Genomic DNA, 14,061 nt, shown 5'->3' with positions numbered 1-14,061 from the left:
AGTACATATTGTTCTGGCAGTATGAGGTCGCACCATATTTCCTCCATACCTTCCTACAATGTCCGGGGCGTGTGAAATGAGGATAGTGATTTAATCCTTTCCATACAGATAAAGCCGGATGGAAATCACGGGAGTTAAACATAAGGGATCTCGGGAATACGGCAGAGCCAAACAGGGAATCCCTAGAACTAGTAGGACCTGTTAAAGTAGGGATAGCCTGAGCTGAACGTAAGCAAAAACTTGTAATAAATGGTTTATATGTCTCCTCGTTGATCAGCAAGCACGGAAATCATCCACAAACCTCTACTTTCTTTTCTGGACCGCTGACACAGAGACATAGAAATGTTAGACCACAGTTTGCCAAAATGTACATGAGTAAGCCAAAATCCTTCTGTGAAAGCATTTTCTCGCTAAAGGAGACCGAGATTGAGCTTTTTAGAAAAGCACATCCTTCTACTGGTTAGCAAAAACAGAATGAGGCCTACAAAGAAAATAACACAGTTCCTAAAGTCAAATATGATGAAGGATCACAGATGCTTTGGTGTTGTTTTGCTGCCTCTGGCACTGGGTGCCTTGACTGTATGAAAGGTGTGATGAAATCTGAATATTTCCATAGTATTTTGAGTCACAATTTAGTGCCCAGTGTCAGAAAGCTGGGTTTGCATCTTACGTCATGGATCCCACAGGACAAAGACCCCAAATATACTTCAAGAAGCACCTGGAAATGGGCAAAGTGCTGGAGAGTTTTGAAGTGGAGAGCAATGAGTCCAGATCTAAATCCCATTGAACACTTGTGGAGAGATCTTAAAATTGCTGTTGGGAGAAGACACCTTTCAAATATGAGAGACCTGGAGCAGTTTGCAAAAGAGGAGTGATCCAAAACTCCAGTTGAGCGATGATGATGGGAATGATAGGAAAAGATTGATTGCAGTTCTTTATTCAATAGGATGTGCAAATAAATATTAAATTGAGGGCGCCTACAATTTTGTCTGGCCCATTTTTGAGGTTTTGTGTGAAATTATGTCCAATTTGCCTTTTTTTCTTAGTTTGTTTGTTCCATTACGCACAAAGGAAATAAACATGTGTAACTGCAATCATTTTCTGAGATAAATACTTTATTTTATGGATGAATTTCAAGGGTGCCAACACTTTTTGCTATGAATGTATAATGTATATATATATATATATATATATATATATATATATATATATATACACCGATTTTTTTCAGTTTACAGTTATTTGATTCCCTCGCATGAGAAAATTGTATTACAAGTACATAGAAGACGGAGAACTTAATTTCTCCATCTTCTCCATTGTCTGTGTTTGTGTAAATCGGACTGCCTTTGGATGACATCCGAGTACACTCTGAGTTTTTGCACTCACCCATAGATTTGAATGGGTGCATGTGCTCCGATTTGTGGACCCACATGCAGCATGCTTCGACTGTTGTCTCATGCTGAATCAGCATGAGAAAGAAAATTACAAGTCAGCACTGACCCATAGTTTAACATATGGCCTAGTGCTATCCGATAAAATATCAGATAGCACTTGTCTCATGAGTACGCTTGTGTAAACGAGCCCTTCATTACTCGTATCCATTACTTTGTTTCTTCAATAAAAAAATCACCCCCATACTCTTATACATAGCAAATTCAGTTTTTTGTATGATATTCTTTCATTAGCAAAATGGCATCAAGATTTATATTCACAGATTCATTTATCAGCAGCCAGCATAGCAAGGTGACATTTTCTTTCTCTTTCATATTTGGACATTTATAAATATGTCTTATCAGAAAACATACCTTATGATATGAACAAGCAGAAAATAACATTGTACAGTCAATGGATAAAATATGCCTTATTAAATTGACAACAGATGAGGTCAAAATGTGAATGTGTGAATAAAGTGAATGAAGGATCAAAGAACAAAACAAAACTGTAAAAGAAAAGAAAGCGGAGTGGTTGATATACAGTATGATCATATTTTATTTATAACTATTGTTCAGATGTATTTTAGACTGTGTATCTTATTTACATCTGTTGTTAACTTGGTCTAATTTATGCTGTGATACTTGTAATATCACATTTATGATTTTGCATGCTAAATTGATTATACTTTGATCCTAAAATAATTCAATGCCATCAAATTTTAAATTAATTCGAGTTAATAAATATGAGCTTTTATATTTAAATAACCCATCTATCTTTGCATAATCATCAGATGATTGCAAACATCTATAACTGAAAATAATACATTTACACAATTAGCATATCTACAAAGTTTTTTTTAATTATGTACCCCTGTTTCCAACATGTAGCACACGTCAGGAGTTGGAGTATTGGATGGTTTTGCACTAACATTCCACTCCTATGAAACCCTATTACAAGGTGGAACTTTGTAGGACAGAACTGGCAGCACAATATATTACAACACAGAAGTATTGCAGAGTAAATTAGAAATATTAACAAATGTTCATCCGTTAAAGTCCCCTAAAAAGGACTAAAAAAGGTTTCAATATTTTCTTAAAATCTTATATTATTTATCCCACACAGTAAACACATTAAACAACTGTCCTCCTCTCCCCCAAAAAAGGAATAAAAAGTAACAAAAAAGTATTACGTACCAGAAAAAGACTGCAGCTTGCCCCACAAAAATATACAGTACTGATGAAAACCTAAACATATTTATGAGTAGAGATAAGTTGATCGATTTAATTAAAGTCAAATTTCCTATTATTGTCAATTCCACGCTAATTTGCACAATCTGCAAATTATTTTCTGAGTATTAGCAAAAAAAAAAATACCTCCAGCCATTTCAGTCTTGCTGCACATTGAGTGAGTGAGTTAATGTTGTCTGGTGTGGCAATGTGGGCTTCATTTCCCTGTAATGCCCTGCAGTGTCACAGGGGGCTATCATAGACCATATAAAATATAGGGGCTGGTCAAGGGACACCATGTCATGCCTATTTTGAGACCTAGCATAAAGTCAGTATAATTAAAGAAATGCCAAACTTGTGTCCAATTTTTGTAAAATAATTTTTGCTGTAAAAGCATATGGTAAATTTGCAAAAAAATGGGGTTTGGGTTGCCATATTCTTATTTTTCGAATCATAGAGCTGTGTGACTGTGTTTTTTGTGGGATAAGCAGATGTTTTCATTGATGTCATTTTTGGGATAGATACAATGTTTTGGTTACTTCTTACTTCATTATTTGTAGCATTGCAAGGTCCAAAAACTATTATTTTGTAATTTTTCTGTTTATGATGTTTTCTGATTGGGATAATTAATTTTAGATTTTGGCATATCTTATGTTTATTAATGCAATGATGCCAAAAATGTGCATTTTTTCAAACTTTTATTTTTAATGAGGAAAAAATAGGGTTGATTGAACTTTATATGGGTTTTTTTTGGGGGGGGTTATTGCGTTTTAAAAAACTTTTTTTTACATTTTTTTGCTGTATATGTTAGTCCCCCTCAAGGGACTTGAACCTGCGATTGTCTGATCATCTATACTTTATACAGCAATACTATAGTGTTGTATAATGTAAAAATCAAAGTATTCTTTGAAGTCAAGCCACAGGCTGAGTTTTGATAAATTTGCTAGAGACAGACAAGAGGATCCTTATATGCAGAACTTTATAGTTTACAGCCACAAGTGGACCTCTGCTCTACCTGCAGTAGTTATAGACAGCTCCTGCATGTGTGTCACAGCCATTATATGCCAGGCATGGGGCGGGTTCAGCTCTCCTTACATCCATTCCTGATTTACATCGTACATGTGCAGCAGATGTCAGGAAAGAGTTAAGGAATGGTACATCATCCATTAGGTCCAAACATTGATGGAACCACCATTTTATAGTCCATTGCAAAGTATCTGTGTTTTTCTATATTTTACAATTTTATGTCCTGTTTTACACATCAAAGTTTACTGTAGTTTTCTTAAGCCTTTTTTCTGCCAAAGGTAAAAATGGAGCGTGAAAAAAGGAAATATATAAGAAGAATTAATAATTGTTTTTCATATCCACCATCAATTTAGATATATTTTAGTCTTTAGTCATTTCAGTTTGGTTGCTGTATATGCATTATACTTTGAAATGGGCTGACGTTGCATAGACACTTTACAATCAACACTTTTTTGCTTTTCCTTACAACTTTTAAACAGGATACAAATGCAAATATCAGCATTGTCGGCATCTAGTTTGTTAAAATTAATAGCTGCAAAGCTTCTAGCAATATACCACCTTGTAAAGGCTGCAAATTTATTATACACTGGGTATCTATTAATTATACTTCTTGTTCACAAAGTTTTCGAATAAAGGTCAGTTTAATTGTAATTCTGCAGAGGTTACTTATGCAGCTGAATGCAATTTCCATCTAAAAACTGTATCTGACTAGAAAGAAAGAACATTAAACATATGTATTATCATATATTTGTATGTACTAAAATAGATGATAGAGTAATTATATAGATGAAAAGAGATATGATAAGCCTAGTCTTTGCCATTGTTATGTTGTTAATTATATTATAATCTTAATGTACAGTATTATAGATAAGCAAATATACGCAAATAGAATTGAATTCTACTTACATTTTTTCACATTCTCCAAAATGCAGAATTTTAGTAATTTTATTCCGTGTTTAGTCAGTTGTTGGCCATCATATTTCATAACAAAAAAAGGCCATGAAAATTTTGAAAAATAAAAAAAAAATCCTGACATTCACCTCACTGCTGACCCTCTCCAGACCATACACCCCTCACTGTCAGCAGTCTCATCATCTGTGCATCTTCTAGTCACTGTTGTTCTCTCTGAAATCCCCGAACCTCTTGTGCTAGGCTCAGATGGTTATGTGTTTGCACTTGTAACATCATGGCATACATGTTTTTCTCAGAGCTTGAGGTCCTGATCTAGAGTGAGAGGCCTGGTAATTTCAGCACAAGTGGAAGTGATCAGAAGATTCAGTGAGGACCAAATGCTTAACAGAAAGGAGCGGAGAGGCCAGAGAAGTGAATGGTAAGGTCAGTATAAGTTATTTTTGGTAGTTTTTTTTAAATCTTACGCTTATTATTCTCTAAGTTCTGGAGCATAATAAAGGGCATTAACTTCCCTGCAAATGAAATTTCTAAAAAAAATCTGCGCTAACAGGTGAATTAAATTTTGCATGATACACTCATATCTATATAGTATTACTATAATCAATAAAATCTACACTAATCTTTACAATAAATCTGTCACAACTTTTGTAGGCCCTTAAATTACCACAGTCCTTATAGTGGATAATACTAGAGGTTAGGACCATCCTAACAGGGTAAAGTTTGGCACTGGTGGGATGGATTTTAAGCTTTTTTTAATCAAAAACAGTGTTTCCTAAGTACTTTATGTTATTTATATGCACTAAATGCACTGCTGAGAACAATGGTGTCACACTTTTACTCCACTTTAAGGACTAACAATAAAACATTCAAAATCTAAGGCAAATTAGAGTTTTCTATTAAAAAAAATGTTAAGAAACCTTCTTACCTGTACAATGACTTGTATATAAGGTAACATTTAAAGGGGATTAACAAAAAACAATTTATTATTAAACCAAAATTGAAATTTTTATTTTAAAAAATTTAAATTTCAATGTAATTTATGAAGGAAGCAAGAACTGCCAAAAATTAGATGGAAGAAGGCATCAACTGTAGTACCTCATTCAGATATTAAGAAAGTGTAGTTGTGATAATCCAAAAATCATAAAGGCTCTGCACACAGTGCAAAGCCAGAACAAAATTAGAAGGAGGGTCATCCATAGACCCTTGAATGCAACAACTGTAGAGCCTCATTCAAATATTGAGAAAGTATAGTTGTGGTACTTCTTCACTCATAAAGGCTCTGCACACATTGTAAAGCTAGGAAACAAATATAAGGAGAGTCATCCATAAACCCTTGAAAGCACCAACTGCAGTAACTTATTCCAATATTAGAAAAGTGTAGTTGAGGTACAGTGGGGAAAAAAGTATTTGATCGCTTGCTGATTTTGCAAGTTTGCCCTTTGACAAAGAAATGGACAGTCTATAATTTTAAGGGTAGATTATTTTTAATACGGAGAGATAGAATATCAAAAATAAAATCCAGACAATCACATTGTATAAATTCTATAAATTTATTTGCATTTTGCAGTTAAAAATAAGTATTTGATCCGTCTGGCAAGCAAGACTTAATGCTCGGTGCCAAAACCCTTGTTGGCAAGCACAGCAGTCAGACTTTTTTTGTAGTTGATGATGAGGTTTGCGCACATGTCAGGAGGAATTTTGGTCCACTCCTCTGTGCAGCTCATCTATAAATCATTAAGATTTTTTGAGGCTTTCGCTTGGCAACTTGGAGCTTTAACTCCCTTCATAAGTTTTCTATGGGATTAAGGTCTAGAGACTGGTTAGGCCACTCCATGACCTTAATTTGCTTCTTTTTGAGCCACTCCTTTGCTGTCTTGGCTGTATGTTTTGGGTCATTGTCTTGCTGGAAGACCCAGCCAAAACCCATTTTTAATGTCCTGGCTGAGGGAAGGAGGTTGTCACTCAGGATTTTATGGTATATGGCTCCATCAATTCTCCCATTGATGTGATATTTAACATAAATATAAATGAGCATTTGTAAGTTGTAGCAAAGCCAGTTATGACTGGGTTAAATTCTAGTACTGCAGGTGATAATTAAATGTACATGGCTAGCTTTGACTAGGAACCCAGGTTCACCTGGTGTCAGTCTGCTGGATGTTGAGCAGAGAGGAATGTGTTGAAGCTGGTGAGTGACTAGCCAAAATGTGAGCTGTACCTGGAGAGAAAAAAGCCAGCGTCTCTGAATGGAGACTGCACAGGTCAGCTAGGAAAGCTAAGCAGTGGGTGTATTGGAGCTCCAGAATAATGTGTGAAATCTTCAGCCTGCTCAGTGTGAACTGTGCATGGAGTTGAACACTTTTGTTTGATTCTGGAAGCTGCTGGAGCTCAAGCTGAAGGTGATACCGAGACTGGTAGGACAATACTTTTTTTGTGCATAAAGTTTGCTCTGGGAGAAATTACTGTAATCTGTTTTGGTGAACCCACTCTGACATATATGTGCTTGCTGAATGTATTGTTTATTTGCTGTTATACCTTTGTGCCCAGAAGAGGCTGTTTTGAAATTGAATCCCTTAGAGTTTTATGAAAGCAATGAAACTGCACATTTGGACCAAACTGCATTACCTGTTTGAACGCTAACTGATGCCTATCTGAAAGCATGGATCCTTACAAGGAGTTAATATGTCTACAATCACCGAAAATCTAGCACAGCACTCATTCATTTGATGATTGGATCTCTTATGCCTGAACAAAAATTATTTTCTTGGCAGCATATTGCCAGGTGTAAACAGAGATTGTGCTGCTGATAATATGATACTAGATTTGTGACTGAATGATCATATTAGCAATCAATCTGTTCCTATCATTCTTCATCAGCCAGTTTAGAGAGGTTACATATAACTTGCATGCAGATGATCTGAACTCAACTTAAATGGACTAGTGTACAAGCATAAATTTCTGGTGAAGGTTCTATATGTTAGCTTTTGGAGCCCCACTTTTAATTTTGCCCGAAGCCACACTTTGTTTAAATTTGGCCCTGACCTTAGTGTGACTTCATTGTGCCTGGAAGTTCCAAAATGCTGAGACTAGCCTTCAATACCCCTCTCAACTAAAAGATGTGATGGAGCTTTGTTCAGTTCTCCAGAGCACTTTGGTATTTTCTCATAGAATCATACAGTCCTCCAGTTCTTATTATTTTTATAGACCACAAAACCATTTTTTTTTCTAACATAGTCTTTTTTAGAGGTGGTCAAAACTAATTATAGAAAAGAGATTGTATTGTTTTATCCTTTGCGATAAAAGCATGAATGTCCTTATTTATGTACTGTATTTATTTATGTTGATTTGAATTTTGCAATCATGATTTAATGTAAAATGAAGCTTATGAGTCATGAGCAATACAAGAAAGGCAAAAATTAGAAACATGAATTACACTGGAAACGAATATGCTGAATATTCCATTTTAACTATATTATTCCAATTATTATTACGTATTATAATAGGTTACATTTTGAAGATTTGTAAATTCTATATGAAAGAACCATTCTTCCTTTATATGTAAGAAATTTAGATATATTCTCTGTTTACCCTTTGAAGTGACTATGATGAACTTGGCAGAGTAGAGCAGTCATAAGTTACTGCAATGTTCTTTGTTTTTTGGGATTCTCAGCTATTAACATTCTGCCCTCTCTGCTGGAGACTTGGCTTCTAGTCAATCTACTGTACTTCTCCATGAACCCCTGCATGGATCTGAAAGAAAGCTATCAAAGGATGAACAGCTTTTCAGCGTCCTCATGTCATTATGAGACATTAGCACCAGATATGGTTTCTGTATTCTTCCATTTGACATTTTAATGTAAGGTGATTGAAGTAAAAACAGGATATTCAATCTTTCATATGTGCACAGTTTTCAGAAGAATGTAAATGTTCTATATCTAAGACTTCATAAGACACCTCTAAAGTATACCCAAAATTAATACATTGCTCAAACATTATTTGGTCTAATAGGATTAAACAATGAATATTAGTTTCAGAAGCATTTTTTTTTAATGAATAAGCCTCCTATTGCATAATTCTATACTAAAAGTGGAGGTGTGGAGTTTGTCTAAAATGATCCACAAATTAACATGTTATATTAAGTTAGCAGTTAAGTGATTTTTATTTTGTTAATCATATCACTTGTCCCCTAATACATATAAAACAGCTAATACTGTATTTGGTTGTTCTTCTCTATCTGGAAATTCATAATACTGTATAGTTGTTTTCAGTTAGGTCAGATGACCTAATGGTGATCCTCCGAGGATTACATGTCTTTATGTTCTCTGAAGGAGGTCACCATTAGAGATGAATGAACCTTTCAAGGTTCGGTTCTGATAGGTTCAGTGAACGTCCCGATGTTCGTCAAACATGTTCGCCAACCAGTTCTTCATATGTACTGGAACCCAACTGAATTCAATGGGAGGCAAAACCAAACTTATACACAACACCTTAAGGAGGACCAAAAGCTTCCCAAATGGCTCAAATTAGGGGCAGACACCAGGAAAAGTAGCACCAATTGACTCAGAGTACAAATAGTATAATTATGCAGCATGGATGCATGGGATAGGCCCTGGGACAGGGCTTGGACCTGCATTTCTAGCTTAAACATTGATCAGTAACAGGTGGATGAGTGATAGGTGTAGGCTTGATGCTCTGAGAGATCTGTCAAATTCAGAGGGAAACCCAACTTGGAGTCCAAAAATTTACAAAAATTAGGTACAGACACCAGAAAAAGAGGCATCAATTGACTCACAGTAGAAATTTGATAATGGCACAGCAGCAGTCAGCCATGGGCCGTGCACGAGGTATCATGGTCTGGGCCAGCATTTAGAGCTTTGATTTGATGTTTCAATTAAGATGAGGTGAGTAGGCGGTGTAAGCCTTCTTTGCTGAGAGCCCTGATTCTTCATGCAACAGCTGAAACTTTTTTTTTCTCAGCCACACTTAGGTGGCACAAACATCAGTGTCATGCCCTCAGCCGCAGGTCCGGTCTCCGTTGTGCAGGGAGACCGGTGCCTATCACACAACTCCACTGGTGCTGCTCACCTTGTCCGTGGCTCCAAATGATCAGCGGCTCCCTTCTCTGCTAGGAACCTGCATTCCCTTGGCAGGTCTCCTGGAAATGGTCTTAGGAGGCACGCCCCGCTTCCTGCATATACTTAAAGCAGCAGGGCACCTGTTCTCTATTAGGGCTGTCTGTGCAGTGATGCCCTGTGCATAAACGTCATCCTCCCCTTAAGGGAGGTGCATGGGCAATGTGAAAACTGAAGTTTGTTACTTTTGTTATACTAATACCTCTGTCTCCTCAGAATCCTCTGCTGGCAGTTCCCTATTCTGGATCCTTCTGGACTCTCCAGTTTCCACTCCAGGCTGACCAAGCCGCTCCTCACGGAACCATCCAGATATTGCTGCCGGCTGGATCAGCGTTTCCGGGATTACACAGAGCTTCCAGGATTCTCTCCACCAACAGAGCCAGTATTCCACTCTCTAGTTAATACGGTCTGCATGGGTCATCCCTCTGGTCCGGGTACCACGGCATTTAGGCCACCTGGTCTTACGATGGGGGAATCCCTATATAGGGGTACACATTGCCCGGTGATCCACTACGTGGTTCAGTGTTGTGGTCCAGAGGATTCTTCCCTCAGGTACCTCTCCCTTTTTTTTTAGCTTTCTTTAAATAAATACCTTTGGTTTTTGAAAGCTCATTCTCCTGTCTCTTGTGTAGCTGGTATACAGCTACCACAATTCCATCAGTGGTCTAGTGAGTCCACTATACATCCCCACAGCTTGTGTGCATAACAATAAGTTTCATAAACTACTATTAGTAGGAAAATGTTAGGATAGTGTCAGGGGTGGACAGTGACAGCGTGGGGCCCCTGTGCAAGAAATGTGCCTGGGCCCCCCTCCATTTATGGCTACAAAGCTATATCTATCTATCTATCTATCTATCTATCTATCTATCTATCTATATATATATATATATATATATATATATATATATATATATATATACACAGTACAGACCAAAAGTTTGGACACACCATCTCATTTAAAGATTTTTATGTATTTTCATGACTATGAAAATTGTACATTCACACTGAAGGCATCAAAACTATGAATTAACACATGTGGAATTATATACTTAACAAAAAGTGGAAAACAACTGAAATTATGTCTTACATTCTAGGTTCTTCAAAGTAGCCACCTTTTGCTTTGATGACTGCATTGCACACTCTTGGCATTCTCTTGATGAGCTTCAAGAGGTAGTCACCGGGAATGGTTTTCACTTCACAGGTGTGCTCTGTCAGGTTTAATAGGTGGGATTTCTTGCCTTATAAATGGGGTTGGGACCATCAGTTGTGTTGTGCAGAAATCTGGTGGATACACAGCTGATAGTCCTACTGAATAGACTGTTAGAATTTGTATTATGGCAAGAATAAGGCAGCTAAGTAAAGAAAAATGAGTGACCATCATTACTTTAAGAAACTAAGGTCAGTCAGTTTGAAAATTGGGAAAACTTTGAAAGTGTCCCCAAGTGCAGTGGCAAAAACCATCAAGCGCTACAAAGAAACTGGCTCACATGAGGACCGCCCCAGGAAAGGAAGACCAAGAGTCACCTCTGCTTCTGAGGATAAGTTTATCTGAGTCACCAGCCTCAGAAATCGCAGGTTAACAGTAGCTCAGATTAGAGACCAGGTCAATGCCACACAGAGTTCTAGCAACACATCTCTACAACAACTGTTAAGAGGAGACTTTGTGCAGCAGGCCTTCACGGTAAAATAGCTGCTAGGAAACCACTGTTAAGGACAGGCAACAAGCAGAAGAGACTTGTTTGGGCTAAAGAGCACAAGGAATGAACATTAGACCAGTGGAAATCTATGCTTTGATCTTATGAGTCCAAATTTGAGATCTTTGGTTCCAACCAAGGTGAACGGATGGACTCATGGATGAAGCATGGAGGAGGAGGTGTGATGGTGTGGGGGTGCTTTGCTGGTGACACTGTTGGGGATTTATTCAAAATTGAAGGCATACTGAACCAGCATGGCTACCACACCATCTTGCAGCAGCATGCTATTCCATCCAGTTTGCGTTTAGTTGGACCATCATTTATTTTTCAACAGGACAATGGCTGTGTAAGGGCTATTTGTCCAAGAAAGAGAGTGATGGGGTGCTACGCCAGATGACCTGACCTCCACAGTCACCAGACCTGAACCCAATCGAGATGATTTGGGGTGAGCTGGACCGCAGAGTGAAGGCAAAAGGGCCAACAAGTGCTCGACATCTCTGGGAACTCCTCCAAGATTGTTGGAAGACCATTCCTGGTGACTACCTCTTGAAGCTCATCAAGAGAATTTCAAGAGTGTGCAAAACAGTCATCAAAGCAAAAGGTGGCTACTTTGAAAAACTTAGAATATAAGACATATTTTTAGTTGTTCCACACTTTTTTGTTAAGTGTATAATTCCACATGTGTTAATTCATAGTTTTGATACCTTCATTGTGAATGTACAATTTTCATAGTTATGAAAATACAGAAAAATCTTTAAATGAGAAGGTGTGTCCAAACTTTTGGTTTGTACTGTATATACACTGCTCAAAAAATAAAGGGAACACTTAAACAACAGAATATAACTCCAGGTAAATCAAACTGCTGTGAAATCAAACTGTCCACTTAGAAAGCAACACTGTTTGAGAATCAATTTCACATGCTGTTGTGCAAATGGAATGCAGTAGAAGACAGATGGAAATTATTGCCAATTATCAAGACACACTCAATAAAGGAGTGGTTCTGTAGGTGGGGACCACAGACCACATTTCAGTACCAATGCTTTCTGGCTGATGTTTTGGTCACTTTTAAATGTTAGTTGTGCTTTCACACTTGTGGTAGCATAAGACGGACTCTACAACCCACACAAGTGGCTCAGGTAGTGGAGGTCATCCAGGATGGCACATCAATAAGAGCTGTGGCAAGAAGGTTTGCTGTGTCTGTCAGCGTGGTGTCCAGATGCTGGAGGCACTACCAAGAGACAGGCCAGTACACCAGGAGATGTGGAGGGGGCCGTAGGCGGGCAACAACCCAACAGCAGGACCGCTACCTCGGCCTTTGTGCAAGGAGGAACAGGAGAAGCACTGCCAGAGCCCTGCAAAATGACCTCCAGCAGGCTACAAATGTGCATGTGTTTGCACAAACGGTTAGAAACTGACTCCATGAGGATAGTCTGAGCACCCGATGTCCACAGATGGGGGTTGTGCTCACAGCCCAACACCATGCAAGATGCTTGGCATTTGCCACAGAACACTAGGATTGGCAAATTCGCCACTGGTGCCCTGTGCTCTTCACAGATGAAAGCAGGTTCACACTGAGCACATGTGACAGGCATGACAGAGTTTGGAGACGCCGTGGAGAGCGATCTGCTGCCTGCAACACACTTCAGCATGATCGGTTTGGCAGTTGGCCAGTAATGGTGTGGGGTGGCATTTCTTTGGAGGGCCACACAGCCCTCCATGTGTTCACCAGAGGTAGCCTGACTGCCATTAGGTACCAAGATGAGATCCTCAGACCACTTGTGAGACTATACTGTATGCTGGTGCGGTTGGCCCTGGCTTCCTCCTAATGCAGGACAATCATGTGGCTGGAGTGTGTCAGCACTTCCTGCAAGATGAAGGCATTGAAGCTATGGACCGTCCCGCCTGTTCCCCAGACCTGAATCCAATTGAACACATCTGGGACATCATGTTTTGCACCATCCACCAACGTCACGTTGCACCACAGATTGTCCAAGAGATGGCGGATGCTTTAGTCCAGGTCTGGGAGGAGATCCATCAGGAGACCATCAGCCACCTCATCAGGAGCATGCCCAGGCATTGTAGGGAGGTCATACAGGCACGTGGAGGCAACACACACTACTGAGCATTATTTTCTTGTGTTGAGGCATTTTGACTGAACTTGGATCAGCCTGTAACTTCATTTTCCACTTTGATTTTGAGCATGATTCCAACTCCAGATAATTTTTAGGATTTATTGTTCTCAACATATTCAAGTATTTAATGAATAAAGATTCACAGCTGGAATATTTCATTCAGTGATATCTAGGATGTGGGATTTTAGTGTTCTCCTTATTTTTTGAGCAGTGTGTATATATATATATACAGTATATATATATATATATATATATATATATATAGCCACACACATACATGTACTGTACCTCACGAGGAATGGCATAAAAAATAAAACCAATTTTTCACCTTCTGTTGATTTTTAAATTCTGCCTCCCAAAGATCACCCATGGAGTCAAAATCATCATTATACCTGTAGATAAGTACCCCAAGGGGTATAGTTTCCAAAATAGGGTCGCTTGAGGGGTGATTCTGCTCTTCCAGCAATTTGGGGATCTGTATATAGAGTCCGTAAACTGTTCTAGGAAC

The 14,061-nt window shown here is 38.3% G+C and overlaps 1 long non-coding RNA gene across 1 annotated transcript in view; it reads right to left on the bottom strand.

The window, feature by feature from the left end:
* Positions 1-2,624: 2,624 nt before the first annotated feature.
* Positions 2,625-14,061, bottom strand: part of LOC143817975 (uncharacterized) — a 186,873-nt gene continuing 175,436 nt past the window's right edge. The window contains exon 4 of the long non-coding RNA XR_013224235.1: positions 2,625-2,678. This is a non-coding gene — a long non-coding RNA (uncharacterized LOC143817975). The remainder of the gene's footprint in view (positions 2,679-14,061) is intronic.

Source organism: Ranitomeya variabilis, chromosome 3, assembly GCF_051348905.1.
Source record: "Ranitomeya variabilis isolate aRanVar5 chromosome 3, aRanVar5.hap1, whole genome shotgun sequence".
NCBI lineage: Eukaryota > Metazoa > Chordata > Amphibia > Anura > Dendrobatidae > Ranitomeya > Ranitomeya variabilis.
This window is presented reverse-complemented; position numbering and strand designations above follow the sequence as displayed.